The following is a 15,931-nucleotide window of genomic DNA, read 5'->3' as shown; positions in this document are numbered from 1 at the left end:
AGGGAGGGGAAGCCCACTGCCTCCTGGGGCAGCCCATCCTGCTTTTTGCAGGGGCTCTCCATGGTGCTGTCTCCCGGAGGCCCCATGTCCCCTGAAAGGCTCCATGGCCAGGGCCGAGGGAGGGCTAGTGTTCCTTGGTATCACTGTTCCCTCGGTCTCATGGGCAGATCTCTGCCTCTGCCTCTCACAGCGTGTCTCCAGCCCCTCCAAGGCTGTGCTGGGGTGGGGGGAAGGGGCTGTGTTCCTGGAGCCCCATGGAGACCCTCCAGGCAGAGGACCCAAAGTGCTTCTTCCCCCTGAACCCCAGATTGATCTCTGTCCTGATTCTGCCTTCCTCTAGTCAATGGCTTGGGGATCCCTGAACCCAGGGGAAATCTGCCTGACTGTAGCTCCCCAGCCCAGGCATCATCCCCCGCCTGCCTCTGTCTCCCCCAGCCCAGGAGCGGGAGGAGGGGGTGGGCAGACCCACAGGCTGTCCTAGGGGCCCAGCCCAGGTTAATGAGCGCTGACCTTTCCCATAAACAATGTGTCCCAGGCCCCTAATTAGCCCATTGTCCTCAGCCCCTGCTGGGAGGGACTGGGGAGGGAGGGAGGGAGGAGCAGGACGGGGACTTTTGCTGAAGAAGCACAAATTCTCTGCCCAGGCCACGACTTCACCCCACACCCACCCACTCCCTTGGCTGCGAATTGGCCCAGGCCTCACCCACTTCCTATCGAAACAAACAGGGACCCAGCAGGCATCCCGAGGACTGGGTTACTATGGCAGTGGGGCTGGGGGAGGGCCACCTTCAGGATTAGAGAAGAGACCTTAGAACCGGGAATGTCAGCTGGGAGGGGGCTTAGAACAGGGGCTGTCAGAGCATGGCCTTAGGACTTGGGAAAGCTTTAGAACAGGAGATGTCAGGGCTGGGAGGGGCCTTAGAACAGGGGATGTCAAAGCTGGGATGTCCACCATTCTGGAGTTTGGTGTCTTGGCAGGAAGCTGAGACTGAGCCCTGTGGGAGCCTGTTGACTGGTCCAGATCAGCAGCCTCTGGCTGGAGGAGGGGCAGGAGCCCAGCTGGGCCCTGTGCCCATCACCTAACCCTCCTCACGGTTACCAGGCTCACTGAGGCTCGGAATGAGGTGGTGACTGAGGCAGCCCATTCATCTCCCATTTATTTATCTTGGGAAAATAAACATGCCCTTCCAGGAATTGTATCCTGAGAGACCCAGGCCTAAATTAAATGCTGGACTTACACAACTGGTCTCAAGGACTCTCTCTCAGGGAGCAGTTTGAGGCCGAGGCCTAGATAGGTGCACAGGGTCCTCCCAGCCTCCACAATGGGGCCTCCCTTGAAGTAAGAGCTGCCAAGTCCCAGACTGGGGGGCATGGCATAGGAAGGAGCATTTCCCCCATTTTTGAAGATGGAGAAACTGAGGCAGTGACCTGCCAATCAGATTTCCCTGAAGATAATGCCTGGACTGGCAGAGAATGCAGATGACCGGGCTCTTTTTTTTTTTTTTTTTTTTGGAAAGGGGAAGGTAGGGCAATTGGGGTTAAGTGATTTGCCCAAGGTCACACGGCTAGTTTTGTGTTGTGTATGAGGCTGCATTTGAACTCAGGTCCTCCTGACTCCAGGACCAGTGCTGTATTCACTGTGCCACCTCGCCATCCCAACCAGGCTCTTCTTGTCCCTTGGAGATGGTCTTTGGTCTGCCCTGTCTGCCTGACACTTCCCAGGCTATATCAGACACCAGGGGCCAGCATTCAGGTCCTAACATGGGAGTCACTGGATTCATAGAGATGGAACCATCCCAGAATTCAGGGCACCTGAACTGGGCACCCCAGAGAAATGCTGGCTCGTGGAGAGATGGAACCAGCACTCAAGGTTTCCATTCTTGTCTAGGGCATGGAACAGTCAAGGACTGGGGCAGGTGGTGATTTCTCCCCATCCCAGCCCTCCATATCCTGAGCCCCAAGACCACTGACTGCCGGAGCTAGAAAGAGCCTAGAACACAGAACTCTACATGTCAGAGCCCTGACATTTGTTAGAACCCTGAAAACTGAAACTGGAAGGGACCTTGGAACCTTGAATGTCTGAGCAGGAGGACCCTTAGAATGTAGCTTTGTTTCCTTAGTTTGCCCATCTGTAAAAATGAGGAAAATGTCCCTTTCTCTGTCAGGTCTCCCCTTCCCTTCATTTATGGGGGGAATGCTTGGCGATCTTTGAAGGAGAAGCTGAGCTAATTCATTACCAGTATGGGATGCTCTCACCTCAAAGGGTCCTAAATCCTAGCTTCTCTCATCCTTAAAAAGTCACCGGACTTCCCCTACAACTCAGGTACAAGGGCTGGGCCACATGATCCCAGAGGTCCCTGTGGCTCTGGACCTGGGAGGCTGGGCGACATGCCAGTTTCCTTCTGTGTCCCCACCTTCCTCTGGCTCTCAGAGGCTCTTGGCATTCCCTGATTGTCTCCTCCGGAAGGTCTTTCCTGAACCTCCAGAGCTGCGTCCATCCCTCAGTGGTAGATGGAGCAGGATGTGAGGTCTGTGGGACCGGACAGTCAGATGACACGTTTGGTTTGGGTTGGGTTGGTTTTAATTTATGTTAAGAATAAGGGTAGGTCGCTAGTCCCAAGTCCAGCAGTGCCCAGCCCTCCTCAGAGAGGTATGGTACCCAAACTGATCAGAAAGGAGAGTTGGGGCCAGAGTGTTGAGCCCTTAGGAAATGGAGATGGTGTTTTATAGAGAAAAGAATGGCAGGGTCCCAGACTGAAAGGCGTGAAGGTGGAACCAGCCCAGTCCATCTGCAGAAGAGGAAACTGGGTTACACCCAGGACTTGCCAGACTCTGTGCAGGCGCCAGTGGTCTTTCCCATACTTACCCATCGATAAACATTGTTTAAAAATCAGGAGGAATGAGGGAGCCTGGGCCTGCTTGCAGACAAGGGAAGGAAGCAGGGATGAAGGGGACTGAGTCTCAGGTCAAATGACTAGGCCTCCCTAAAAGACAGGTGATTCCTGGGTCCCCAGGCCCTCTCCCTGCTGGCCACCAGCCCTCAAGAGAGGGAGTCAGACCCTGCTCGGGATGGAGGCCCCCACCAGGTGTGGAGAGCCTTTGAAATGGACCGATCTGGTGCTACCAACTGCTGCTCCAACAGCTCCAACCTGCTGGCCTGGGGGCAGGAGTTAATTAAAGGGGAACCTGCCCCTTCCTCAGCTGGGCCTCCTGCCTTCCCTGAAGGCATGGTCCCAGACTGCAGCCAGATGTTATTGTGAGGAGAGGAGGAAGGAAGAAAGGCAGAGGGGGCCCTAGCTCCAGCGGGGCCCTCATCCTCTCCTCAGAATCCACTTCACTAGGCTGACACCTCCACCCCCACCATTTTGTCCTTTTTTTTTTTTGTATTCCCATTCCTTAGCATGGGACTTGACACTTAGTAGGTGATTAATAAATGTTTGTAGACTGAGAGGACCCCAGTTTCTTAATCTGTTAAATGAGAGTTGCAGCAGCTGACTTGACATTCTTGATCATATCCCGAGAAAGACCCCAGCCCCAATCCTGGCTAAGCTGCTGGGGGTCAGACAGGAGGTCTGAGCCAGCAGGAAAGGGGATACTCAGCCTAATCAACAAGGGACTGCAAGGGAGGGCAAGACTTCCCTAAATCATCCATCTAAGACACTCCATCTCCAGACTCCAGACATTTCCTCCAGCTGCACCCCCTGCCAGGAATGCTTTCCCTCCCTCCTCCTCTCCACCTCCCGGCTGCCTTCACATCCAGCTAAAACCCACCATCTCCAGGACCCCTCCTTCACACCCTTAATGCTAGAGCCTCCCTGGACTCTCTACGATTTATCCAGTGTATGCCTCGTCTGTATGAAGTCCTGTGCATTAGACAGTGGGCTTCCTTGAGATGGGCAATCATTTTTCCCCTTTTCCTATATTCCCTAGAGTGTGGTATGGGGCCCAGAATATGGCAGGCACTTGGTAAATGTCTCACTGACATGCTCAGGGTCACTCGGGCAGGACCCTCTCCCACAATACCCCCACATCCTCAACCCCAGCCCAGACCCAGGAGTCGGCTAGGACAAGGTCTCTCCTGGAGCCTGGGGTCCTTCGGCCCTTCTACCTTGAGAGATGATAGCCATACAATTGAAAAATAGAAATAAATAATGTAGGGGCAGCCAGGTGTCGCCGTGAGTAAGAGCACCGGCCGAGAGTCTGGATGACCTGGGATCGAATCTGGGCTCTGATACTTAGCACCACACCCAGAAATAACTGGCCAGATAACCTTGAGCAAGTCACTTAACCCCAATTGCTTAAAAAAAAAAAAAAAAGAAACAATGTATAAATACATAGAAACATATACATACATACATAAAATATAAAGACATTTAAAAATAAAATCCTCTAAAAAAAAAAAGGCAGGGGAGGGGTGGGAGTGGGGGGAGCATTCAGTCAGAAGGTTGAGAGCAGCTCTCCAGCCCACCCTCAGGCCCTGACTGGACATTCCATTGGGGCTCCACTCTCAGAGAACAGCCGAGGGGCTTCACTCACACCACCAGATGCTGTGCGCCCCAGAACTCTAAGAATGTCGGTATGTGTGGTATGAGCCTGGCTGGGTAGAGAGGAGCCCCAGACCCAGGCTATGGAATGAGGCCAAAATCAATAATCCTTAGGAGAGTGAGCCAGCACCAGTCTGGGATCTCAGAGATGGTTTAAATGGGAAACAGAGGCACCCTGGCTCCTTCAGCCTTTCCCCCCTTTCACCAGGTGGGCCCTGGCCTTCCTGGACATGGAACGTCAGATCTGACCCCACAGGTCTAGAGCTGGGAGGGCCCTTAGAACAGGGGATGTCAGGGCTAGAAGAACAAGTAGAGATTATCCAAAATCTACAGCTTTTACAAATGAGGAAACTAAGGCCCACAGAGGTTGACTTGCCCAAGGCCACACAGCCAGGAAGCAGATTGTGAGTTCTGGGTGCCTAGAGGTCTTCAAACAAAGCCTGGACTGGCCAGGTGGCCAAGATGCTTGCTAGGTCCCTGCCAGAGATTTCCAGGCCCTCCCACCTGTGTGTCCTTCTCTGTCTCTCCCTCTCTGTCTCTCTGTCTGTCTCTTTGTCTCTGTCTCTTCTCTCTCTGTGTCTCTCTTTCTGTCTGTCTCCCAGAGGTAAGATGGTGCAGGCAGGAATTTCCCCACTTTGCAAGATAGGAAACTGAGTCTCAGAGAAGGGAAGGGCTTGACCCCGTGGCACACAGGTGCTGGATGTCAGGGGCCTTTCCAGCCCCCTCCTCACTTTTTCTCTAACTAGGGCCTGGAGGAGGGGAGCTGGCGGGGAGGGCCAGCCCCAGATGGGGCACACTTTCTCCCCTGCCTGGCTCTGCATTCCCATCAGGGCCATCCAAAGGAGTCAGCCGCAGCCTCTCTCCCCTGCCCATCAGCTTCTGGCCATCACGTCAGTTTTCCAATTACCTCATTTGATCCTCCTAATGATTCTGGGAGGGAAGTGCTATTCTCATCCCCATTTAGCAGATGAGAAAACTGAGGCCAGGAGAGGGGCAGGGATTGACCCAAGGTGTGTGGGTGGCAAACACCAGCATGAGGACACAGAGCTAGGTTTTCTCTCTTCCCTGGGCCCCCAGCACCTGCCCCCCAAGCCTGTCCTGGGGCCAGACCGGAGCCCCTCCTGCCCCTGTCCTGACCAGCCCATGCAGGATTTCCCAGAGACCCGGTCCTTTTCCCACCTCCCTCCCCTAATCTCTCTGGAGTGGCCTGGAGGAGGAGGGGTGAAGACCACAGAGCCACTTCCCCCTTATCAGCCGTGGGGCCCGCTGTGACAAGGCAGAAGTCCTGGAGTCTGGCAGGGCTCAGGCCCTCAGAGGGGAGGAGGAGGGAGTATGGGGAGGGGGAGGGAGGATGGGGAGGGGGCGGGGATAGCTAGGGGGAGCAGAAAGGGCCTCTATTCAGCCCCTTCACTGTACAAAGGGGGAAACCGAGGCTGCCTCTCAGGCAGTGACCCAGGGGTCCCTAGGCCTTCCCTGGTCTGGCTGGGATCGGGGGACACTGGGGCCCTCTCTCTCCCCATCCTGCCCCTTCCCCATAGCCTTTCTCCCCTCCTGCAGACATCAGACCTTGGGCTAGTCACTTCAGGCTCAAGGGAGAAAGAAGCCAGTCTGGTGTGTCCTCCTCAAGCAGCAGGGAACCCGACCCGAGAGGGTCTGGGGTCCCTCCCCCCCCGACCGAGGCTTCCAGTGTGCCCTACACAGACCCTCCCTCTGTGGGCTCAGGCATCCTCTCTGGCCTGGACCTCTCTGCCTCCTCAGCTCTAACCACTGACCTCGCTGGCCTCCTTGGAGTCTGGACTCAAAGCCCACCTTCCACAGGAGCCTTCTCAGACCCCCTTAATCGCCTCTGGTCATTGTCTCCCCTTAGCCTGCCTCCAGCTTGTACACAGCTGCCTTCCCCTTTAGAGGGGAAGCTCCTCGAGGGCAGGGACTGTCTTTTTGCCTCTTTGCCTCCCTTGGCACAACATGGGGGCACACAGTAGTTGCTCAATAAATGCTGATCAGCTCTTTCTCACCTGACAGTTGGATGCTGGGAGGGGCTCCCCTCCACAGACCCCTCCTTTCCTAGCCAGGTCATTGGATGCTCGGCTTCCCTTGCTTCTCCCAGGACCCTGAGGGCTCAAGGCTCAATGCTGTGTCTCCAGGGCCCTGGCTGAGGTGGGGAGAGGCCGGTGGCTGGCCCGTCCAGTCCCATCCGGAGGGGCATCATCAGGATGAAGGCATGTTTCCTTTCCTGCCATCAAGGACTCTGGGACCCCGCTTTCAGGGCCTGCCCAGTTTGGGGATGCATGGATCCCTCCTTCCCTCCCTCCCAGGCCTTCTGCCTCCTCCCCAACCCTGGGGCCCTTCCAGGTGACCTCCCACCTACTCCCCGCCCCAACTCATCCTGAGGAAGCAGCCAGATGTTTCCCAGAGAAGCCAGATGTTCACAGGCACCAGTGAAATCCACTCCTGGCTCCAAACAGGGGGCAAAAACAACACCTAAGCCAGGTGTGGGCCTCGGGGACAGAGCCTGACCCCTCCTGAGACACAGACCCCTAAGCTGGTCTGGGGACCGGAAGATCTCAGGTCTGGAGCTCTGTGACCTTAGGACAATGACCCTGGGCCTCAGTTTCTGCATCTGTAAAACTAGCGGTTTGAACTAGATGAGCTCCCAGACCCCTTCTGGGCCAAAACCTATAACCTCTTGACTGGCTGTGTGACCTTGGACCAGTCCCTTCCTTCCTTCCTTTGAATCACACTGTTTAGAGCTGGAGGCCCTCACATGCGGCTCAGAGAGTTGCCCAAGATCAGAGATGTCGGGTGGCAGAGCAGAATTCAAACCTGGGGCCCCAGATCCCTGATTCCAGAGCTCTGCACCAGGCCTAGGAGGGGGTGAGGGTGGGGCCCAGAGACCACCTGATGATTGTTCCATCTGGACAATAGCAGCTGCCAAAAGGAAACTTAGTAAACCCCAGAGATGGAGAGACTCAGACAAAGGGCCTGAAATCTACTCGGGCCTGGGAAAAACATCCGGGCGGCAGCTGAGGGCTTCCACCCATTGTCCCCCTGAGTGGGGTCAGAGGAGGATAGAGAGCCTCCAGCCTCCACCCTCCGAGGCCCCCAGACTCTTGACCTGGACAAAGCTAAGGCCCTGCTCTGAGCTCCTGGACCTTCTGGTCTGCTGGGCCGGAGTCCTCAGGAGGATGCTAGCTGTGAGACCCTGGGCAAGTCACTTAACCCCGATTGCCTCCTCCACCTCCCAAAAAAGAACTGGGCATGGAAGACTTAGGGGTGGGGGTACAGGTGGACAACTGTGTTCCAGGGTTTGGAAGGTCCTGCTTGGCCCCAGGTTGCAGAACCAGGAACCACAGGAGGAAGTTAGAAGGAAGAAAATGAAGTCATGATATCAAGAAAAGACTTGCTAACAATGACAGCTGTCCCAGAGTCACAGCATCAGAGACTTAGACCCATTTTACAGATGGGCAAACTGAGTCCAGGAGAGTTCAAGTTTCTTGCTTTGCAGTTCATACAACTGGTAAAATGGCAGACACGGGATTTGAACCTGGGTCTTTATGACTGAGTCCAGTGTCCATTATATCATGCTGCCTATATTGGGTTCCCCTTCAAAGGAGATTGTAGAAGGGATTAATCAATCAACAATTATTAAACACCTATGTGCCGAGCATCATATCAGAAACTGAGGCTACAAAAACAAAAATTAATCAGTCCCTGCCCCCAAGAAGCTTGTGTTCTAATGGAGGAAGGTAACACATAAAAGGTGAACAGTACTGAGACAGGGACATAGGAAAGGGGCAGCCTGGAGGCCTTGGCCTCAGTCAGATAAGCAAAATGCTCGCCTACCAGAGTTGGGGTATCAAGGGGTGCAAGCCAAGTGTGTAGTGGGTCAGAGAGGAGAGCCATGGTGAGGCAATGGCCCATGTGCACTTATTTATTAAGCATCTATTGTGTCCCTGGCACCAGGATAGGTGCTACCAACACAGACAAAAATGAGACGATTCTTATCTTTGGGAAATTTACATTCCATCAGGGGAGACAACCTTTCTCTCTCTCCCCCTTCCTTCTCTATCTCTTTCTCCTTCTCCTCCCTCCCTGCCTCTCTGTTTCTCTCTCCCCCCTTCCCTATCTCTCAGGTCTCAAAGGGAAGAATCCGGGACAAAGTGTGCTGGGCCTGCAGTCAGGAGAGCTGTCGAACTCTCTTCCAGCTCTAACATTGCATGATCATGATTGAGACATTTCTCTTCTCTCAGCCTAGGATTCCTCATATGTAAAATGGGGCTAATAACAGGCTTAAGTAGCACTTTGGGTGCCCAGGTCAAGGCACAGTTAAAGGTGGCCAGAGACCCCAAGACATCCTCACCCGGATCCCTGGGCATCAGGAAGAGTCCTCTGGGAAGGAAGCAGGGCTGGGCTGGGCCTGGACTATGGCCTTCAAGGACCAGATTAAGTCGGTGTCCAAGAAATATCAGTGCCCTGAACAAGACCCCAGTGGCCCTGACCTAGTTCTGCCTCTGATGAATAACAACGGTCCTTCCCATCTGACAACTGGGCCGGTACATCTTTGTAAACCACAAAGGGCTTGAGAAAGATCTCTGATAAGGGCATGATAGCTAAGGTCTGTGGGGAGCTAACAAGATATATAAGATCGAGGGTCATTCCCCAATGGACAGACTGTAAGTATGTGAGAGGCCATGGTGCAGAGTGGGCAGTGGGCTAGCCCACTCCCCCTCTCAGTGCCCCCAGGCATCCTGCCCCCTGCACTGGTGGAGGGAGCTTCCTCACAGGTCTAGTCCATGGCACCAGATCACTAAGAATGTTCTCTGACCGCTTGATAATAACAGGAATGCAGAGTAAGGCAAGTCTTGGGCTTCTCCATGAGACTGAGCTTTCAGTACCTCCCCATGCCCAACCAGGGCCCGGTTCACGCTTCTCTTCAGGTGTTTTCAGTCCTGTCCCACTCTCCTTGGCCCCTGTTGGGGTCTTCTTGGCAGAGACGCTGGAGGGGTTTGCCATTTCCTTCTCCAGCTCATTTTACAGATGGGGAAACTGAGGCAGTCAGGGTTAGGTGACTTACCTTGGGTAAGACTTGGGCTTTCTGAGCCTCACTTTTCCCATCTGTAAAACAGAAGGGTTGGCCCTGGCTAGGTCCTCTCCGAGGGCTCCAGTTCTGAGTCAGGCCCACCCCTCCCCACTGAGGACAGGTGAGGGTCCATTCTGGGAAAGCCCATGGCCTGAGTCCAGATGGAAATGGGGCTGAGAATATCCCCTCCCCAGGGCACAGGGAGGATGAGTGAGATCATGTCCAGCTGGCCTTTGAAGCCCCTCCAGGGAGGCCTGGGAAAGGCCAGGTGGGGCAGAGGGAGTGCTACTGCCCTGCCCAGAGTCCTCCTGTCCTTCAGGGACTAGCTTCCAGAGAGCCTGCCCACACCACCCATGGAGGCCTCGAAGCTTCAGAGCTGGGGGAGGTCCTGGTCACAAGGGTTTCCCACACAGGGAGGTGCCCTGCTACTGTTATGTCCATTTTTCTCTCTACTCCCCACCTGGTGCCGTGCACTGAGCTCTGGGCCTGGAGACCTGAGTTCAAATCCAGCCTCAGACACTGCCCAGCTGTGTCACCCTGTCTGACTATGCAAGTCACTTCACCCTGCTGGCCTCAGTTTCCTCATCTGTCAAATGAGCTGGAGAAGGAAATGGCAAATCCCTCCAGTGTCTCTTGCCAAGAAGACCCCAAGTGGGGCCACAGAGAGTCAGACAGGGCTGGAAAATGACTGAACAATACAAGTGTCCCTGCTGCACTTGTGGGTTAACACTGGGGTTAATGCCTTTGTCAAAGGACTGATTCTGCTAGTGGTTAGCGATTCCAGCTGGCGTCTGGCAGGCCTGCAAGGAACTCTACAGAGATGATCCCATTTGATCATCACAACAACTCGGAAAGCAGGCACTCATTCTATCTCCATTGTACAGATGAGGAAACCCAGGCAGACAAAACTCAAGTGACTCCCCAGCTGGTAAGTGTCTGGAGCCAGATTTGAATTTAGGTTTTCCAGGCCCCAAATCTAACATTCTATCTGCTCTACCACCTACAAAGGTGGTAACACATGGGGGGGGGGGGGCGGTGGCTTGTGAGCTGCTGTTACGAGGATAACGACTCACCGGTTACTCCTAGACCCTTGAAAGTAGTATCCACCCCCCACGCCCCCCAACCTGCCAGTGCCAGTGTGGGTTGGGGATCTGAGTGAGGGGACAAATGGGGCTAAGAATAAATGTCACATGAAGGACTTAGGGAATGAATGAATAAAATGAATACAAAGGAAGGCTCCTGTTGGGGGAGTGGGCACCATTAGGCTGCAAGCTCCTCGAGGGCAGGGACTGTCCTTCTGCACCCCTTAGCTTAGCCTCAGTGGCTGGCCCATAATGACCACCTTTAGCTTACTGATTAATGGATAGCTCAGCTCCAATTGCAAGCATTTATGCCTCAAGAATTGGCAAACACTACAAGTCAGAGTTTGATTTATTGTTTTGTTGGCTGTCCAGACTTAAGGAGGTGTTGGAGAAAATGTTAGTCATGCGGGTTAAGCTCGCAGGTGGGTTATGTGTACATTTTTCTTTCTCAGAGAGCTGATTGTTAAACATTCACCGGGTTGTTAAATATTTACATCCCTGGGGCAGGCCACCATAGCTGGAGATCTCTGCCTCCTCTTTCTTCACTGAATCCAGCCAAGCAGCCCCTCAGGGTATGACTCCACAAACCCAGTGTGCTTGTCATGGAGGAAAAGCCAAGTTCAGGGTAGAGTTGGGGGTTGGGGGGAGAGATAAAGAAAACAGTATGAGTGCTGGTGTGAATGCCTGTGTAAACATGCACTGACCCCTGAGGCTATATATCCGGGCCTTTGGTCTAGCTCCTTCTCTCCTAGGTAGAGGTGACACAACCTGATTTATAACCAGGAAAACCAAGGCAGAAAGCGAGGTCTTGAACCCCAGAACCAGACACTGGCTGACCTGGGCTCAGGACTCAAGACCAGCATGGGAGGGGAGGAGGGGAAATCATGGAGGTCAGGAGTGCTGGGGATGGGGTAGGAACAGAGGAGCAGGGGCCCATGAGAAAGAAAGGGCCCAAGATTTGGAAGCAGAAAACACGGGTTCAAATCCCAGCCTTGCCACATAATAAGAGTCAAGTGTGAGACCTTGGACATGTCCTTTCCTCTCTTGGAGTCTCAGTTTCTCACCTGTAAAATGAAGGGTTTGGTCCCTAAGGTCCTTTTCAGACTCCTCGAAATCTGGAGGCTGGACCTGGGGAGTCCCTGCCCAGCCCGGCCCATCCACCATGGGAGAAGGCACAGAATGAGAATCAACTCCCACATATGCCCCAGGTCAGTCCCCCCATCCTCTCTCCTGCCCATGCCATCCCTGAAAATAAATACCACTACAAAGACAGGGATTTATTGGCATTGGGGGGTTGGGGTGGGTCTTGATTACCTGCCAAATGAAATCCCAATTCATTCATTTGGCATTTAAGGCTTCCCATTCTGTTTCAAAGACCCCTTTTTGTCTCATCATTACATTTGAAGGGAGCTCCCTCAAATACACCCTGAACTCCTGACTGCTAGCCAATCCTCCATCTCTGCATCTCCCCCATGTTACCAGCCTCCAGGCCTTTGCTCATGTCCATCCTCTCCTCCTCCATGCCTAGAATATCCTTCTCTACATATCTCTGCCTGTTGAAGCCTCCCCATCCTTCAAGGCCCAGCTCTGATGACAGTACCCCCAAGAAACCTTCCCTTCCTACATACCCCAACCCTCCCCTCCAGGCAGGAATGACTGACCTCTCCTGCTCAGAATCACCACTGGGTGTCATTCCCCTCTTCAAATGCATCCAAGGACATTTTGTTATACATCTGTGGTGTGACAGGTCCTGGAGATACAAGTATAGGGATGAATAAAACCAAGACAATTTAAGCACCAGTAATGAAGGGGAGCAGGAAAGGTTTCCTGGGGGAGGCTGAGCTAGGGCATTCTAAGAAGGGGGGAGGGAGTGAAAGCATTCCTGGCAGGAGGGACAGCCAATGCAAAGGCATGGTGATGGGAAATGATAAATCAAGTTAGGGGAACCAGCTTATTTTGCTGCAATGTGAACTGTGTGAGGGAAAGTAATTTGAAAATAGTCTGGAAAGACAGTCATTAAAAGGCTTTAAAGCTTTTAATTTTTTAAATTAAAATAATTAAATATTTTAATTTTTCATTTTATTATTAATATATTTAATATATTGTTATATTAATAATATTTAATTTATTATATATTAATATATTGTTAATATATTTAATATATTATTAAATATTAAAATAATTAAATTAAAATAAATTTTTTAATTTATTTAAATACCCCCAAAGGAGAGGTTGTGGTTTATCCCCAAAGCAAGGGGAAGGAACTGAGTCTTCTCCAGGAGGAAGGAGAGGAGTGGGCTGGACCTGAGCTTTAAGATTATTGTACTTTTGCAGGGTGGCCAGGTAGTAAGTAGTGAGTAAGAGCACGGGCCCCAGAGTCGGGATGACCCGGGATTGAATCCGAGCTCTGATACTTAGCACCCACCCAGAAACACCTGGCCGTGTAACCTTGAGCTTAACCTCAATTGCTAAAAAAAAAAAAAAAAAAGATGATTGCACTTTTCCAGCTCTGTTTTGTTGCTGGAGGTCCCCTACTTAAGGGAGGCCAGGACACTGTTTAAACTGTCTCCTTCCCAGAGCCTAGACAAGGCAGGAGGGAAGGAGGGTCCTTAACTAAAGGGGAGGAGGCCATTTGAAAATCTCAGTTGAACCGATTCCAATTGCCCCATGAGGAAACTGAGACCCAGAGAAGGTAAGAGCTTGGGCCAAGGTCACATAGCAAGCTTGATCTTGAAGCTTGTCTCAGACTCCCTGCCTTGGGGCCCTTCCCAGGATAAGGTGGGGACATCCCATCCCTGAGAGGATGAGGAGGGGGCCCCAGGTCCAGAGGCCCATGATTGGCTTAGGTCTGATCTGAGTGTGGGGCAGACAGTGAGTCAGGAAGAGGCTCCCCCTGGGGAAGGGCTGGGCCTTGGCTGATCTTGAGCCCTGGTTTCCTCTCCAGGCCTAGATGCCCCCATCAAGAGTTGCTTGGCAGCTGTGGGGGCTGATCTTTGGAGGGCAAGGACAGGTCAGCACAGGCCACCAGCCTCAGCAATCCCTCCAGGAGCCCTTCCTTCTCCTGGCCCCTGCTTCCTGCTCCTTGGAGCACAGCTGGGGTCAGGCAGAAGGGTCACCCGAAGGGAAGCATCTTCCAGGGGGCTTCCTCTCAGCTGGGCTGTTTGTGCCTCGTTGGCAGCTGAGGGGGAAGGGGACTGATGGGGGAGGTTGCTGGAGCCCACAGCTGGCTAGATCCTGCCCCCCCCCCCAGGGGGGCCCCTCTGCCTGGTCACTGTTGCAGAGCCGTTGACAGGGCATGAGTTCAGCCTGGGGAGTTGGGACAAAGGAGGGACCATGACCCGCTGGCCCAGCAGGATGGAGAAGGGAGGCATTCTGGGAATGGCTGGCTGTTTGCTAAGCTCAGCCTTGGGGGAGGTGGGAGGGCAGCAGGGAGCCCATTTGAGCTTGGCTCAAGGAATAGCAGCATAGATAGATAGATAGATAGATAGATAGATAGATAGATAGATAGAGATATATAGATACAGGTGGCTTACCTCACTGGAGCCTGGCAACCACCCCTGAGGGAGATGCCATTCTTATTTCCTTTTAACAAATGAAGAGACTGAGGCCCAGAGATGTGCCTCAGGTGGCACAGCTAGCAAATGTCTGAGGGAGGATTTCTATGGAGTGTCTCCATCAAAGCTGAGCTCCTGGGCCAGAGTGCCACCAGAAGAGCCAGCCACTCAGGGCTTGTGCAGGAGCCCCTTTCCTCTACAGAAGAGGAAACTGAGGCCCAGGGAAGAGAGGTGAGTGCCCAAGGGCACACAGTATTGGAGCTGGGATCTAGAACCTAGACCATTGCCTGGATCGTGCCTAATAACACACATCTGCCAACATTGTTCAGTTGTGTCCGACTCTGCATGTCCCCCTTTGAGGTTTTCTTGGCAGAGACACTGGAATGATTTGCCATGTCCTTCTCCAGCTCATTTTACAGATGAGGAAACTGAGGCAAATAGGGTAAAGTGACCTGCCCAGGATCACACAGCTAGGACGTGTCTGAGGTCACATTTGAACTCAGGTTTTCCTGATGCCAGGGCAGGTGCTCTATCCACTGAGCCTCTTAGCTGCCCATTATGTTAAGTTTGGTCAACAACAAATAAACCATTTTGGCCGGAATATATCCTGAGAGCCTAGAATGGCTTTCTCTCTCAGCCCTTTTGGACAGCTCCCAAGATTTCACAGCTAGTTGATAGCCAGCCTAGAGCATAGAACCTGGAGTCAGGAAGACTCATCTACCTGAGTTCAAATCTGGCCTCAGGCACTTAATAGCTGGGTGATCCTGGGCAAGTCACTTAACCCGGTTTGTCTCAGTCTCCTCACCTGTAAAATGGGCTGGAGAAGGAAAAGGCCAACTGCTCCAGTATCTCTGCCAAGAAAACCCCAAATGGGTAGAAGGACAGTCCGACAGCACTGAATAGCAACTTTAGCAGAATTTCGGCATGATCCCAGGAAATCTAGGGGCAGTTTTGGGCACCCTCGGTGATACATCCTGCCGCCAAGACAAAGCATCACTGGAGACTTGGTGGGCGCTAGACATCTCTGCTGGCTGGGGGCCCACAGCTGTGACAGTCGGGAAGGAACTGGGCTGAGATGCCCATCTCTTATTTCCAAGTGGCCGTGGGTGTTTGCTCCTGTCTCCTCCTACCTGTCTGACCCCTCCTCTGTCTCATTGCTGGTCACGATCCCTAACAGAAGGTGTCCCCTCTGGCTCTGGCCTGGGTCCTCATCATTTGGGGGCTCATCAGCTCTCATGGTTTCAATGGTTATGTCTAGATCGATAATTCTCAGATCGACTTATCTAACCCTAACCTCAATGCTGATCTCCAGTCAATGTGTTACCTCCAGTATCAAATAGAAAATCCTTGTTTTGGCCTCATAATTTGGACCTTTACCTTCCTTCTTTGGATACCTTCCTTCCCCACCCCATCCCCCACCCCCAATGCTTTAGGTATCTGATTACGGCTGGCCTCCTAGACATCCCTCAAACTAGACACTCCACCTCCGAACTTTGGGCATTTTCATTGGCTCTTCCCCATGACTAGAACTAGACCCATCCCTCCCCCCCCCAATCCTACCTTCATCGAGAAACTTTCCTGATTCCTCCAGCTACTCATGCTTTCCCTCAGAGATACAGACAGAGATGGATGGATGGATGGATGGATGGATGGATGGATGGATGGATGGAT

Source organism: Petaurus breviceps, unplaced genomic scaffold (genome assembly GCF_028583685.1).
Source record: "Petaurus breviceps papuanus isolate PSGF00001 unplaced genomic scaffold, PetGlider_PUasm1.0 99, whole genome shotgun sequence".
NCBI classification, from domain to species: domain Eukaryota; kingdom Metazoa; phylum Chordata; class Mammalia; order Diprotodontia; family Petauridae; genus Petaurus; species Petaurus breviceps.
Note: the sequence above shows the minus strand (reverse complement) of the source record.